The 15,000-nt window shown below is 45.7% G+C and overlaps 1 protein-coding gene across 3 annotated transcripts in view; it reads left to right on the forward strand.

Moving 5' to 3' along the window:
• The window catches only part of gcgra (glucagon receptor a), a 146,226-nt gene that overhangs the window by 92,859 nt on the left and 38,367 nt on the right, over window positions 1-15,000 (forward strand). The window contains exon 1 of one of the 3 annotated variants that reach the window (XM_036942008.1): window positions 8,488-8,845. The exons of 1 other annotated variant lie outside the window; for it this stretch is intronic. The gene's annotated coding sequence lies outside the window, so the exon portion shown is untranslated. Of the gene's footprint in view, window positions 1-8,487; window positions 8,846-8,899; window positions 9,090-15,000 lie in introns of those variants that run through there. One more of the 3 variants, XM_036942007.1, reaches the window with a different exon arrangement.

The following is a 15,000-nucleotide window of genomic DNA, read 5'->3' on the forward strand; positions in this document are numbered from 1 at the left end:
TGTGTTCCCCTGTGTGTGACTCAACACTACTGTGTTCCCTGTGTGTGACTCAACACTACTGTGTTCCCCTGTGTGTGACTCAACACTGTGCTGTTCCCCTGTGTGTGACTCAACACTACTGTGTTCCCCTGTGTGTGACTCAACACTGTGCTGTTCCCCTGTGTGTGACTCAACACTACTGTGTTCCCCTGTGTGTGACTCAACACTGTGCTGTGTTCCCCTGTGTGTGACTCAACACTACTGTGTTCCCTGTGTGTGACTCAACACTACTGTGTTCCCTGTGTGTGACTCAACACTACTGTGTTCCCTGTGTGTGACTCAACACTACTGTGTTCCCTGTGTGTGACTCAAAACTACTGTGTTCCCTGTGTGTGACTCAACACTACTGTGTTCCCTGTTTGACTCAACACTGTGCTGTGTTCCCTGTTTGACTCAACACTGTGCTGTGTTCCCTGTTTGACTTAACACTGTGCTGTGTTCCCTGTTTGACTCAACACTGTGCTGTGTTCCCTTGTGTGTGACTCAACACTACTGTGTTCCCTTGTGTGTGACTCAACACTGTGCTGTGTTCCCTTGTGTGTGACTCAACACTACTGTGTTCCCATGTGTGTGACTCAACACTACTGTGTTCCCATGTGTGTGACTCAACACTACTGTGTTCCCTTGTGTGTGACTCAACACTACTGTGTTCCCTTGTGTGTGACTCAACACTACTGTGTTCCCTTGTGTGTGACTCAACACTGTGCTGTGTTCCCCTGTGTGTGACTCAACACTGTGCTGTGTTCCCCTGTGTGTGACTCAACACTACTGTGTTCCCTTGTGTGTGACTCAACACTACTGTGTTCCCTTGTGTGTGACTCAACACTGTGCTGTGTTCCCCTGTGTGTGACTCAACACTACTGTGTTCCCTGTGTGTGACTCAACACTACTGTGTTCCCCTGTGTGTGACTCAACACTGTGCTGTTCCCCTGTGTGTGACTCAACACTACTGTGTTCCCCTGTGTGTGACTCAACACTGTGCTGTTCCCCTGTGTGTGACTCAACACTACTGTGTTCCCCTGTGTGTGACTCAACACTGTGCTGTGTTCCCCTGTGTGTGACTCAACACTACTGTGTTCCCTGTGTGTGACTCAACACTACTGTGTTCCCTGTGTGTGACTCAACACTACTGTGTTCCCTGTGTGTGACTCAACACTACTGTGTTCCCTGTGTGTGACTCAACACTACTGTGTTCCCTGTTTGACTCAACACTGTGCTGTGTTCCCTGTTTGACTCAACACTGTGCTGTGTTCCCTGTTTGACTCAACACTGTGCTGTGTTCCCTGTTTGACTCAACACTGTGCTGTGTTCCCTGTTTGACTCAACACTGTGCTGTGTTCCCTTTTTGACTCAACACTACTGTGTTCCCTTGTGTGTGACTCAACACTACTGTGTTCCCTGTGTGTGACTCAACACTGTGCTGTGTTCCCCTGTGTGTGACTGAGGAGCACCAGTCTCTGTCTTCCAGTAAGTCTTGCTGGCCATACAGCACTGGGGAGTGTGTGTTGGTATAGCAGAGTTGGTTCAGATAGTGCTATGTCTCAGCTCAGGGGGCTACTGAGGGTGCAATGGAATCACCACATCCTGTAGCCACGTCTGCTTGGTCTATTTACAGCTGGTCCTGTAGCACTTTAACGGCTCTGATACAATCTGCATCTCGCCTGGCGGAGGTCTGGGAGAAAGTCATTTGGAGAGCTGATAAGGGAATTTTAACATGGAAATGGACTGTGTTCCAGTGGACTGTGTTCTAGTGGACTGTGTTCCAGTGGACTGTGTTCTAGTGGACTGTGTTCTAGTGGACTGTGTTCCAGTGGACTGTGTTCCAGTGGACTGTGTTCTAGTGGACTGTGTTCCAGTGGACTGTGTTCTAGTGGACTGTGTTCTAGTGGACTGTGTTCTAGTGGACTGTGTTCCAGTGGACTGTGTTCTAGTGGACTGTGTTCCAGTGGACTGTGTTCTAGTGGACTGTGTTCCAGTGGACTGTGTTCTAGTGGACTGTGTTCCAGTGGACTGTGCTCTAGTGGACTGTGTTCCAGTGGACTGTGTTCCAGTGGACTGTGTTCTAGTGGACTGTGTTCTAGTGGACTGTGATCTAGTGGAATGTGGTCCAGTGGACTGTGGTCCAGTGGACTGTGTTCTAGTGGACTGTGTTCTAGTGGACTGTGCTCCAGTGGACTGTGTTCTAGTGGACTGTGTTCCAGTGGACTGTGTTCTAGTGGACTGTGTTCTAGTGGACTGTGTTCTAGTGGACTGTGTTCCAGTGGACTGTGTTCTAGTGGACTGTGTTCCAGTGGACTGTGTTCTAGTGGACTGTGTTCTAGTGGACTGTGCTCCAGTGGACTGTGTTCTAGTGGACTGTGTTCCAGTGGACTGTGCTCCAGTGGACTGTGTTCTAGTGGACTGTGCTCCAGTGGACTGTGTTCTAGTGGACTGTGTTCCAGTGGACTGTGCTCCAGTGGACTGTGTTCTAGTGGACTGTGTTCCAGTGGACTGTGCTCTAGTGGACTGTGTTCTAGTGGACTGTGTTCCAGTGGACTGTGTTCCAGTGGACTGTGCTCCAGTGGACTGTGTTCTAGTGGACTGTGTTCCAGTGGACTGTGCTCCAGTGGACTGTGTTCTAGTGGACTGTGTTCCAGTGGAATGTGATCCAGTGGACTGTGTTCTAGTGGACTGTGGTCCAGTGGACTGTGTTCCAGTGGACTGTGTTCTAGTGGACTGTGTTCTAGTGGACTGTGATCTAGTGGACTGTGGTCCAGTGGACTGTGTTCCAGTGGACTGTGTTCTAGTGGACTGTGTTCTAGTGGACTGTGTTCTAGTGGACTGTGATCCAGTGGACTGTGGTCCAGTGGACTGTGCTCCAGTGGACTGTGTTCTAGTGGACTGTGTTCTAGTGGACTGTGTTCTATTGGACTGTGTTCTAGTGGACTGTGATCCAGTGGACTGTATTCTAGTGGACTGTGTTCTAGTGGACTGTGTTCTAGTGGACTGTGATCCAGTGGACTGTGTTCTAGTGGACTGTGCTCCAGTGGACTGTGTTCTAGTGGACTGTGCTCCAGTGGACTGTGTTCCAGTGGACTGTGCTCCAGTGCTTTAGCCAGAGTGGGATAGCCAGTATCTCTCTATAGCCACCATCCCACAGTAGAACAGTCTGTTAGCCATCAGAGTGGTAGATGACATATCAGAAGAAAAGCTGATTTTGTTGTTTGTTTGTCTGGATGTTAAAATAGGAAATGAAGAAGTATCATGTTTGTCAGGTCAGTACTGTATATTATAGAACCTAGAAATCCTGCTTTTGCTTTTGGATCAACTGAGGGTTCAGACCCTACTTCACCACCCCAGAATATAAATGGACTCTGATTAAGACTGTTCCTACTTCACCATCCCAGAATATAAATGGACTCTGATTAAGACCGTTCCTACTTCACCACCCCAGAATATAAATGGACTCTGATTAAGACCGTTCCTACTTCACCACCCCAGAATATAAATGGACTCTGCTTAAGACCGTTCCTACTTCACCACCCCAGAATATAAATGGACTCTGATTAAGACCGTTCCTACTTCACCACCCCAGAATATAAATGGACTCTGATTAAGACCGTTCCTACTTCACCACCCCAGAATATAAATGGACTCTGATTAAGACCGTTCCTACTTCACCACCCCAGAATATAAATGGACTCTGCTTAAGACCGTTCCTACTTCACCACCCCAGAATATAAATGGACTCTGCTTAAGACCGTTCCTACTTCACCACCCCAGAATATAAATGGACTCTGATTAAGACCGTTCCTACTTCACCACCCCAGAATATAAATGGACTCTGATTAAGACCGTTCCTACTTCACCACCCCAGAATATAAATGGACTCTGATTAAGACCGTTCCTACTTAAGACCGTTCCTACTTCACCATCCCAGAATATAAATGGACTCTGATTAAGACCGTTCCTACTTCACCACCCCAGAATATAAATGGACTCTGATTAAGACCGTTCCTACTTCACCACCCCAGAATATAAATGGACTCTGATTAAGACCGTTCCTACTTCACCACCCCAGAATATAAATGGACTAGACCGTTCCTACTTCACCACCCCAGAATATAAATGGACTCTGATTAAGACCATTCCTACTTCACCACCCCAGAATATAAATGGACTCTGATTAAGACCGTTCCTACTTCACCACCCCAGAATATAAATGGACTCTGATTAAGACCGTTCCTACTTCACCACCCCAGAATATAAATGGACTCTGATTAAGACCGTTCCTACTTCACCACCCCAGAATATAAATGGACTAGACCGTTCCTACTTCACCACCCCAGAATATAAATGGACTAGACCGTTCCTACTTCACCACCCCAGAATATAAATGGACTCTGATTAAGACCGTTCCTACTTCACCACCCCAGAATATAAATGGACTCTGATTAAGACCGTTCCTACTTCACCACCCCAGAATATAAATGGACTCTGATTAAGACCGTTCCTACTTCACCACCCCAGAATATAAATGGACTCTGATTAAGACTGTTCCTACTTCACCACCCCAGAATATAAATGGACTAGACCGTTCCTACTTCACCACCCCAGAATATAAATGGACTCTGATTAAGACCGTTCCTACTTCACCATCCCAGAATATAAATGGACTCTGATTAAGACCGTTCCTACTTCACCACCCCAGAATATAAATGGACTAGACCGTTCCTACTTCACCACCCCAGAATATAAATGGACTAGACCGTTCCTACTTCACCATCCCAGAATATAAATGGACTCTGATTAAGACTGTTCCTACTTCACCACCCGAGAATATAAATGGACTAGACCGTTCCTACTTCACCATCCCAGAATATAAATGGACTCTGATTAAGACCGTTCCTACTTCACCACCCCAGAATATAAATTGACTCTGATTAAGACCGTTCCTACTTCACCACCCCAGAATATAAATGGACTAGACCGTTCCTACTTCACCACCCCAGAATATAAATGGACTAGACCGTTCCTACTTCACCACCCCAGAATATAAATGGACTAGACCGTTCCTACTTCACCACCCCAGAATATAAATGGACTCTGATTAAGACCGTTCCTACTTCACCACTCCAGAATATAAATGGACTAGACCGTTCCTACTTCACCACTCCAGAATATAAATGGACTAGACCGTTCCTACTTCACCACCCCAGAATATAAATGGACTAGACCGTTCCTACTTCACCACTCCAGAATATAAATGGACTAGACCGTTCCTACTTCACCACTCCAGAATATAAATGGACTAGACCGTTCCTACTTCACCACCCCAGAATATAAATGGACTAGACCGTTCCTACTTCACCACCCCAGAATATAAATGGACTCTGATTAAGACCGTTCCTACTTCACCACCCCAGAATATAAATGGACTCTGATTAAGACCGTTCCTACTTCACCACCCCAGAATATAAATGGACTCTGATTAAGACCGTTCCTACTTCACCACCCCAGAATATAAATGGACTCTGATTAAGACCGTTCCTACTTCACCATCCCAGAATATAAATGGACTCTGATTAAGACCGTTCCTACTTCACCACCCCAGAATATAAATGGACTCTGATTAAGACCGTTCCTACTTCACCACCCCAGAATATAAATGGACTCTGATTAAGACCGTTCCTACTTCACCACCCCAGAATATAAATGGACTCTGATTAAGACCGTTCCTACTTCACCACCCCAGAATATAAATGGACTCTGATTAAGACCGTTCCTACTTCACCACCCCAGAATATAAATGGACTCTGATTAAGACCGTTCCTACTTCACCATCCCAGAATATAAATGGACTCTGATTAAGACCGTTCCCGGGTCCGGAACAACACATGTTGTGGAGGAGGACGAGGAGGATGATGCTCACTTTGTTGTTTGAGTACAGTGACTGACGAACACAGCGACAGAGAGAGATTCAGACAGAAAGTGAGAAAGAGAGAGAGAGAGAGACAGAGAGAGAGAGAGAGACACAGAGAGAGAGAGAAAGAGAAAGAGAGAGACAGAGAAAGAGAGAGCGACAGAGACAGTTATCCAGTATGTACTTACTACATAATAAATACAGCCAGCTAATTATCCAGTATGTGCAACCTACAGAATACAGCCAGCTAATTATCCAGTATGTAGTTACTACAGAATACAGCCAGCTAATTATCCAGTATGTAGGTACTACAGAGTAAATACAGCCAGCTAATTATCCAGTATGTAGTTACTACAGAATAAATACAGCCAGCTAATTATCCAGTATGTAGTTACTACAGAGTAAATACAGCTAATTATCCAGTATGTAGTTACTACAGAATACAGCCAGCTAATTATCCAGTATGTAGTTACTACAGAGTAAATACAGCTAATTATCCAGTATGTAGTTACTACAGAATACAGCCAGCTAATTATCCAGTATGTAGTTACTACAGAGTAAATACAGCTAATTATCCAGTATGTAGTTACTACAGAATACAGCCAGCTAATTATCCAGTATGTAGTTACTACAGAGTAAATACAGCTAATTATCCAGTATGTAGTTACTACAGAGTAAATACAGCTAATTATCCAGTATGTAGTTACTACAGAATACAGCCAGCTAATTATCCTGTATGTAGTTACTACAGAATACAGCCAGCTAATTATCCAGTATGTAGTTACTACAGAGTAAATACAGCTAGTTATCCAGTATGTAGTTACTACAGCCAGCTAATTATCCAGTATGTAGTTACTACAGAGTAAATACAGCTAATTATCCAGTATGTAGTTACTACAGCCAGCTAATTATCCAGTATGTAGTTACTACAGAGTAAATACAGCTAATTATCCAGTATGTAGTTACTACAGAGTAAATACAGCTAATTATCCAGTATGTAGTTACTACAGAATACAGCCAGCTAATTATCCAGTATGTAGTCACTACAGAGTAAATACAGCTAATTATCCAGTATGTAGTTACTACAGAGTAAATACAGCTAATTTTCCAGTATGTAGTTACTACAGAGTAAATACAGCTAATTATCCAGTATGTAGTTACTACAGCCAGCTAATTATCCAGTATGTAGTTACTACAGAGTAAATACAGCTAATTATCCAGTATGTAGTCACTACAGAGTAAATACAGCTAATTATCCAGTATGTAGTCACTACAGCCAGCTAATTATCCAGTATGTAGTCACTACAGCCAGCTAATTTTCCAGTATGTAGTTACTACAGCCAGCTAATTATCCAGTATGTAGCTACTACAGCCAGCTAATTATACCGTATGTAGTCACTACAGAGTAAATACAGCTAATTATCCAGTATGGAATCACTACAGAGAAAATACAGCTAATTATAGTGATAGTTGTACTGACTTCTACATCAAGCTTGTGTAACGGATGTGAAACGGCTAGCTTAGTTAGCGTGGGCGCTAAATAGCGTTTCAATCAGTGACGTCACTTGCTCTGAGACCTTGAAGTAGTGGTTCCCCTTGCTCTGCAAGGGCCGCGGCTTTTGTGGCGCGATGGGTAACGATGCTTCGAGGTTGACTGTTGATGTGTGCAGAAGGTCCCTGGTTCGCGCCCGGGTATGGGCGAGGGGACGGTCTAAATTTGTACTGTTACACTTGTTCACAACTGGCACAACAAAACAACGCTCCACGCGACTCGCACTGCCGCGTCACAACACCTGGTACTCTGGTTCCGGACCTTGGACTGGGATACACACACAGGTCCACTGTTATTCTCAGCCAGGGTTCGTTAGCGTTACACACACGTTTTATAGTATGGATCAGGGTGTGAAACGCTCCTGGATCGGGATCATAAAGGGATGTGTGAACGCGCCCTTAGAAGACTGTTACTCAGTTATCAGAGAAACATTTTGAGAATGCTTTGAGTCTAGTCTTATATCTGCAGTAGGAACACTAAACTAACTGGTGATACGGCTGCTGTGCTTTAGCTGCTACAGGACAGTTGTCCTCTGTGGCGGATTGACTGAGACCACTGTCCTGTAGCTTATGAGTTTTGACAGGTTGTTTTCCTCTAACCGGAGGTTTGTGCAATCTCTGACCTTAGTGGTCTCTCAATCTCCTGCTCTCTCTCTCTCTCTCCCTCTCCCTCTCCCTCTCTCTCTCTCTCTCTCTCCCTCTCTCTCTCCCTCCCTCTCCCTCTCTCTCTCTCTCTCCCTCTCTCTCTCTCTCTCTCTCTCTCTCTCCCCCTCTCTCTCTCTCTCTCTCCCTCTCTCTCTCTCTCTCCCTCTCTTTCTCACTCTCTCTCTCTTTCTCACTCTCTCTCTCACTCTCTCTCACTCTCTCTCTCTCTTTTGCTATCTCCCCTTACACACACACACACACACACACACACACACACACACACACACACACACACACATACACACACACACACACACCCTCTCTCTTTTTCTCTCTCCCTCTGTCTCTCTCTATAAGGACAGGCTTACTCCAGAGCACTGTGTCTCTGTGGTTAATCATTGTACCTACTTGGTGCTGGGGGACAGAAAGTGCTTTAAGTAGGGTAGTATGTTGTAAAATTAGACAGAGCCACTTGTCCACAATACATGATAAATGGACAAGTGCCTTTCCTGTTTGTTTCCATGCAATTGTTATGTGTGTGTCGGTTTGATTATACAACAAGTGGGTTGTTCAATAGAGTGTGTGTGTGTGCGTGTGTGTGTGTGTGTGAATGCCTGCATGCGTGTGTTTGTGCCTGTGTGCGTGTCTTCAGAGCGCAGCGAGACTTCGTATAGCAGTGACGTTTCTCTAGCCTCAAGCCGTGGCTAGGTGAGTTAACACCATGCTCTCAGTTAGCCTCAAGCCGTGGCTAGGTGAGTTAACACCATGCTCTCAGTTAGCCTCAAGCCGTGGCTAGGTGAGTTAACACCATGCTCTCAGTTAGCCTCAAGCCGTGGCTAGGTGAGTTAACACCATGCTCTCAGTTAGCCTCATGCTGCTCACGCTGCACGGACACCTGTCTGCTGCCCCCTACTACACTACGGCATGTGGTCTGGTCTGATACAACTCTCTGGTAAGCTCTGCTACCGTACTGTGCCTCTCTCAATATGGTGCTGATGGGTTTGTCCTGCGACTGACACGGTTACTGTGCGTATTGTGTGAGTGAGATTTCACAGCTGTGCCGTGGGATTAACAGTGGACAACCATTGGGATTCATCAGAATTAATTAATGAATGATCAGATCAGATGCATGGCTTTCACATGTATTCATTAACCATCAGGCTTCACATCAGATGTTAAGTTGTTGTCATTTCAACACTGTGCTGTGTTCCCTTGTGTTTGACTCAACACTGTGCTGTGTTCCCTTGTGTGTGACTCAACACTGTGCAGTGTTCCCTTGTGTGTGACTCAACACTACTGTGTTCCCTTGTGTGTGACTCAACACTACTGTGTTCCCTTGTGTGTGACTCAACACTACTGTGTTCCCTTGTGTGTGACTCAACACTGTGCTGTGTTCCCTTGTGTGTGACTCAACACTACTGTGTTCCCATGTGTGTGACTCAACACTACTGTGTTCCCATGTGTGTGACTCAACACTACTGTGTTCCCTTGTGTGTGACTCAACACTACTGTGTTCCCTTGTGTGTGACTCAACACTACTGTGTTCCCTTGTGTGTGACTCAACACTGTGCTGTGTTCCCCTGTGTGTGACTCAACACTGTGCTGTGTTCCCCTGTGTGTGACTCAACACTACTGTGTTCCCTTGTGTGTGACTCAACACTACTGTGTTCCCTTGTGTGTGACTCAACACTGTGCTGTGTTCCCCTGTGTGTGACTCAACACTACTGTGTTCCCTGTGTGTGACTCAACACTACTGTGTTCCCCTGTGTGTGACTCAACACTGTGCTGTTCCCCTGTGTGTGACTCAACACTACTGTGTTCCCCTGTGTGTGACTCAACACTGTGCTGTTCCCCTGTGTGTGACTCAACACTACTGTGTTCCCCTGTGTGTGACTCAACACTGTGCCGTGTTCCCCTGTGTGTGACTCAACACTACTGTGTTCCCTGTGTGTGACTCAACACTACTGTGTTCCCTGTGTGTGACTCAACACTACTGTGTTCCCTGTGTGTGACTCAACACTGTGCTGTTCCCCTGTGTGTGACTCAACACTACTGTGTTCCCCTGTGTGTGACTCAACACTGTGCTGTGTTCCCCTGTGTGTGACTCAACACTACTGTGTTCCCTGTGTGTGACTCAACACTACTGTGTTCCCTGTGTGTGACTCAACACTACTGTGTTCCCTGTGTGTGACTCAACACTACTGTGTTCCCTGTGTGTGACTCAACACTACTGTGTTCCCTGTGTGTGACTCAACACTACTGTGTTCCCTGTTTGACTCAACACTGTGCTGTGTTCCCTGTTTGACTCAACACTGTGCTGTGTTCCCTGTTTGACTCAACACTGTGCTGTGTTCCCTGTTTGACTCAACACTGTGCTGTGTTCCCTGTGTGTGACTCAACACTACTGTGTTCCCTGTGTGTGACTCAACACTGTGCTGTGTTCCCCTGTGTGTGACTGAGGAGCACCAGTCTCTGTCTTCCAGTAAGTCTTGCTGGCCATACAGCACTGGGGAGTGTGTGTTGGTATAGCAGAGTTGGTTCAGATAGTGCTATGTCTCAGCTCAGGGGGCTACTGAGGGTGCAATGGAATCACCACATCCTGTAGCCACGTCTGCTTGGTCTATTTACAGCTGGTCCTGTAGCACTTTAACGGCTCTGATACAATCTGCATCTCGCCTGGCGGAGGTCTGGGAGAAAGTCATTTGGAGAGCTGATAAGGGAATTTTAACATGGAAATGGACTGTGTTCCAGTGGACTGTGTTCTAGTGGACTGTGTTCCAGTGGACTGTGTTCTAGTGGACTGTGTTCTAGTGGACTGTGTTCCAGTGGACTGTGTTCCAGTGGACTGTGTTCTAGTGGACTGTGTTCCAGTGGACTGTGTTCTAGTGGACTGTGTTCTAGTGGACTGTGTTCTAGTGGACTGTGTTCCAGTGGACTGTGTTCTAGTGGACTGTGTTCCAGTGGACTGTGTTCTAGTGGACTGTGTTCCAGTGGACTGTGTTCTAGTGGACTGTGTTCCAGTGGACTGTGCTCTAGTGGACTGTGTTCCAGTGGACTGTGTTCCAGTGGACTGTGTTCTAGTGGACTGTGTTCTAGTGGACTGTGATCTAGTGGAATGTGGTCCAGTGGACTGTGGTCCAGTGGACTGTGTTCTAGTGGACTGTGTTCTAGTGGACTGTGCTCCAGTGGACTGTGTTCTAGTGGACTGTGTTCCAGTGGACTGTGTTCTAGTGGACTGTGTTCTAGTGGACTGTGTTCTAGTGGACTGTGTTCCAGTGGACTGTGTTCTAGTGGACTGTGTTCCAGTGGACTGTGTTCTAGTGGACTGTGTTCTAGTGGACTGTGCTCCAGTGGACTGTGTTCTAGTGGACTGTGTTCCAGTGGACTGTGCTCCAGTGGACTGTGTTCTAGTGGACTGTGCTCCAGTGGACTGTGTTCTAGTGGACTGTGTTCCAGTGGACTGTGCTCCAGTGGACTGTGTTCTAGTGGACTGTGTTCCAGTGGACTGTGCTCTAGTGGACTGTGTTCTAGTGGACTGTGTTCCAGTGGACTGTGTTCCAGTGGACTGTGCTCCAGTGGACTGTGTTCTAGTGGACTGTGTTCCAGTGGACTGTGCTCCAGTGGACTGTGTTCTAGTGGACTGTGTTCCAGTGGAATGTGATCCAGTGGACTGTGTTCTAGTGGACTGTGGTCCAGTGGACTGTGTTCCAGTGGACTGTGTTCTAGTGGACTGTGTTCTAGTGGACTGTGATCTAGTGGAATGTGATCCAGTGGACTGTGGTCCAGTGGACTGTGTTCCAGTGGACTGTGTTCTAGTGGACTGTGTTCTAGTGGACTGTGTTCTAGTGGACTGTGATCCAGTGGACTGTGGTCCAGTGGACTGTGCTCCAGTGGACTGTGTTCTAGTGGACTGTGTTCTAGTGGACTGTGTTCTATTGGACTGTGTTCTAGTGGACTGTGATCCAGTGGACTGTATTCTAGTGGACTGTGTTCTAGTGGACTGTGTTCTAGTGGACTGTGATCCAGTGGACTGTGTTCTAGTGGACTGTGCTCCAGTGGACTGTGTTCTAGTGGACTGTGCTCCAGTGGACTGTGTTCCAGTGGACTGTGCTCCAGTGCTTTAGCCAGAGTGGGATAGCCAGTATCTCTCTATAGCCACCATCCCACAGTAGAACAGTCTGTTAGCCATCAGAGTGGTAGATGACATATCAGAAGAAAAGCTGATTTTGTTGTTTGTTTGTCTGGATGTTAAAATAGGAAATGAAGAAGTATCATGTTTGTCAGGTCAGTACTGTATATTATAGAACCTAGAAATCCTGCTTTTGCTTTTGGATCAACTGAGGGTTCAGACCCTACTTCACCACCCCAGAATATAAATGGACTCTGATTAAGACTGTTCCTACTTCACCATCCCAGAATATAAATGGACTCTGATTAAGACCGTTCCTACTTCACCACCCCAGAATATAAATGGACTCTGATTAAGACCGTTCCTACTTCACCACCCCAGAATATAAATGGACTCTGCTTAAGACCGTTCCTACTTCACCACCCCAGAATATAAATGGACTCTGATTAAGACCGTTCCTACTTCACCACCCCAGAATATAAATGGACTCTGATTAAGACCGTTCCTACTTCACCACCCCAGAATATAAATGGACTCTGATTAAGACCGTTCCTACTTCACCACCCCAGAATATAAATGGACTCTGCTTAAGACCGTTCCTACTTCACCACCCCAGAATATAAATGGACTCTGCTTAAGACCGTTCCTACTTCACCACCCCAGAATATAAATGGACTCTGATTAAGACCGTTCCTACTTCACCACCCCAGAATATAAATGGACTCTGATTAAGACCGTTCCTACTTCACCACCCCAGAATATAAATGGACTCTGATTAAGACCGTTCCTACTTAAGACCGTTCCTACTTCACCATCCCAGAATATAAATGGACCTCGATTAAGACCGTTCCTACTTCACCACCCCAGAATATAAATGGACTCTGATTAAGACCGTTCCTACTTCACCACCCCAGAATATAAATGGACTCTGATTAAGACCGTTCCTACCTCACCACCCCAGAATATAAATGGACTAGACCGTTCCTACTTCACCACCCCAGAATATAAATGGACTCTGATTAAGACCATTCCTACTTCACCACCCCAGAATATAAATGGACTCTGATTAAGACCGTTCCTACTTCACCACCCCAGAATATAAATGGACTCTGATTAAGACCGTTCCTACTTCACCACCCCAGAATATAAATGGACTCTGATTAAGACCGTTCCTACTTCACCACCCCAGAATATAAATGGACTAGACCGTTCCTACTTCACCACCCCAGAATATAAATGGACTAGACCGTTCCTACTTCACCACCCCAGAATATAAATGGACTCTGATTAAGACCGTTCCTACTTCACCACCCCAGAATATAAATGGACTCTGATTAAGACCGTTCCTACTTCACCACCCCAGAATATAAATGGACTCTGATTAAGACCGTTCCTACTTCACCACCCCAGAATATAAATGGACTCTGATTAAGACTGTTCCTACTTCACCACCCCAGAATATAAATGGACTAGACCGTTCCTACTTCACCACCCCAGAATATAAATGGACTCTGATTAAGACCGTTCCTACTTCACCATCCCAGAATATAAATGGACTCTGATTAAGACCGTTCCTACTTCACCACCCCAGAATATAAATGGACTAGACCGTTCCTACTTCACCACCCCAGAATATAAATGGACTAGACCGTTCCTACTTCACCATCCCAGAATATAAATGGACTCTGATTAAGACTGTTCCTACTTCACCACCCGAGAATATAAATGGACTAGACCGTTCCTACTTCACCATCCCAGAATATAAATGGACTCTGATTAAGACCGTTCCTACTTCACCACCCCAGAATATAAATTGACTCTGATTAAGACCGTTCCTACTTCACCACCCCAGAATATAAATGGACTAGACCGTTCCTACTTCACCACCCCAGAATATAAATGGACTAGACCGTTCCTACTTCACCACCCCAGAATATAAATGGACTAGACCGTTCCTACTTCACCACCCCAGAATATAAATGGACTCTGATTAAGACCGTTCCTACTTCACCACTCCAGAATATAAATGGACTAGACCGTTCCTACTTCACCACTCCAGAATATAAATGGACTAGACCGTTCCTACTTCACCACCCCAGAATATAAATGGACTAGACCGTTCCTACTTCACCACTCCAGAATATAAATGGACTAGACCGTTCCTACTTCACCACTCCAGAATATAAATGGACTAGACCGTTCCTACTTCACCACCCCAGAATATAAATGGACTAGACCGTTCCTACTTCACCACCCCAGAATATAAATGGACTCTGATTAAGACCGTTCCTACTTCACCACCCCAGAATATAAATGGACTCTGATTAAGACCGTTCCTACTTCACCACCCCAGAATATAAATGGACTCTGATTAAGACCGTTCCTACTTCACCACCCCAGAATATAAATGGACTCTGATTAAGACCGTTCCTACTTCACCATCCCAGAATATAAATGGACTCTGATTAAGACCGTTCCTACTTCACCACCCCAGAATATAAATGGACTCTGATTAAGACCGTTCCTACTTCACCACCCCAGAATATAAATGGACTCTGATTAAGACCGTTCCTACTTCACCACCCCAGAATATAAATGGACTCTGATTAAGACCGTTCCTACTTCACCACCCCAGAATATAAATGGACTCTGATTAAGACCGTTCCTACTTCACCATCCCAGAATATAAATGGACTCTGATTAAGACCGTTCCTACTTCACCACCCCAGAATAT

This window comes from Oncorhynchus mykiss, chromosome 13 (genome assembly GCF_013265735.2).
Source record: "Oncorhynchus mykiss isolate Arlee chromosome 13, USDA_OmykA_1.1, whole genome shotgun sequence".
Lineage (NCBI taxonomy): Eukaryota > Metazoa > Chordata > Actinopteri > Salmoniformes > Salmonidae > Oncorhynchus > Oncorhynchus mykiss.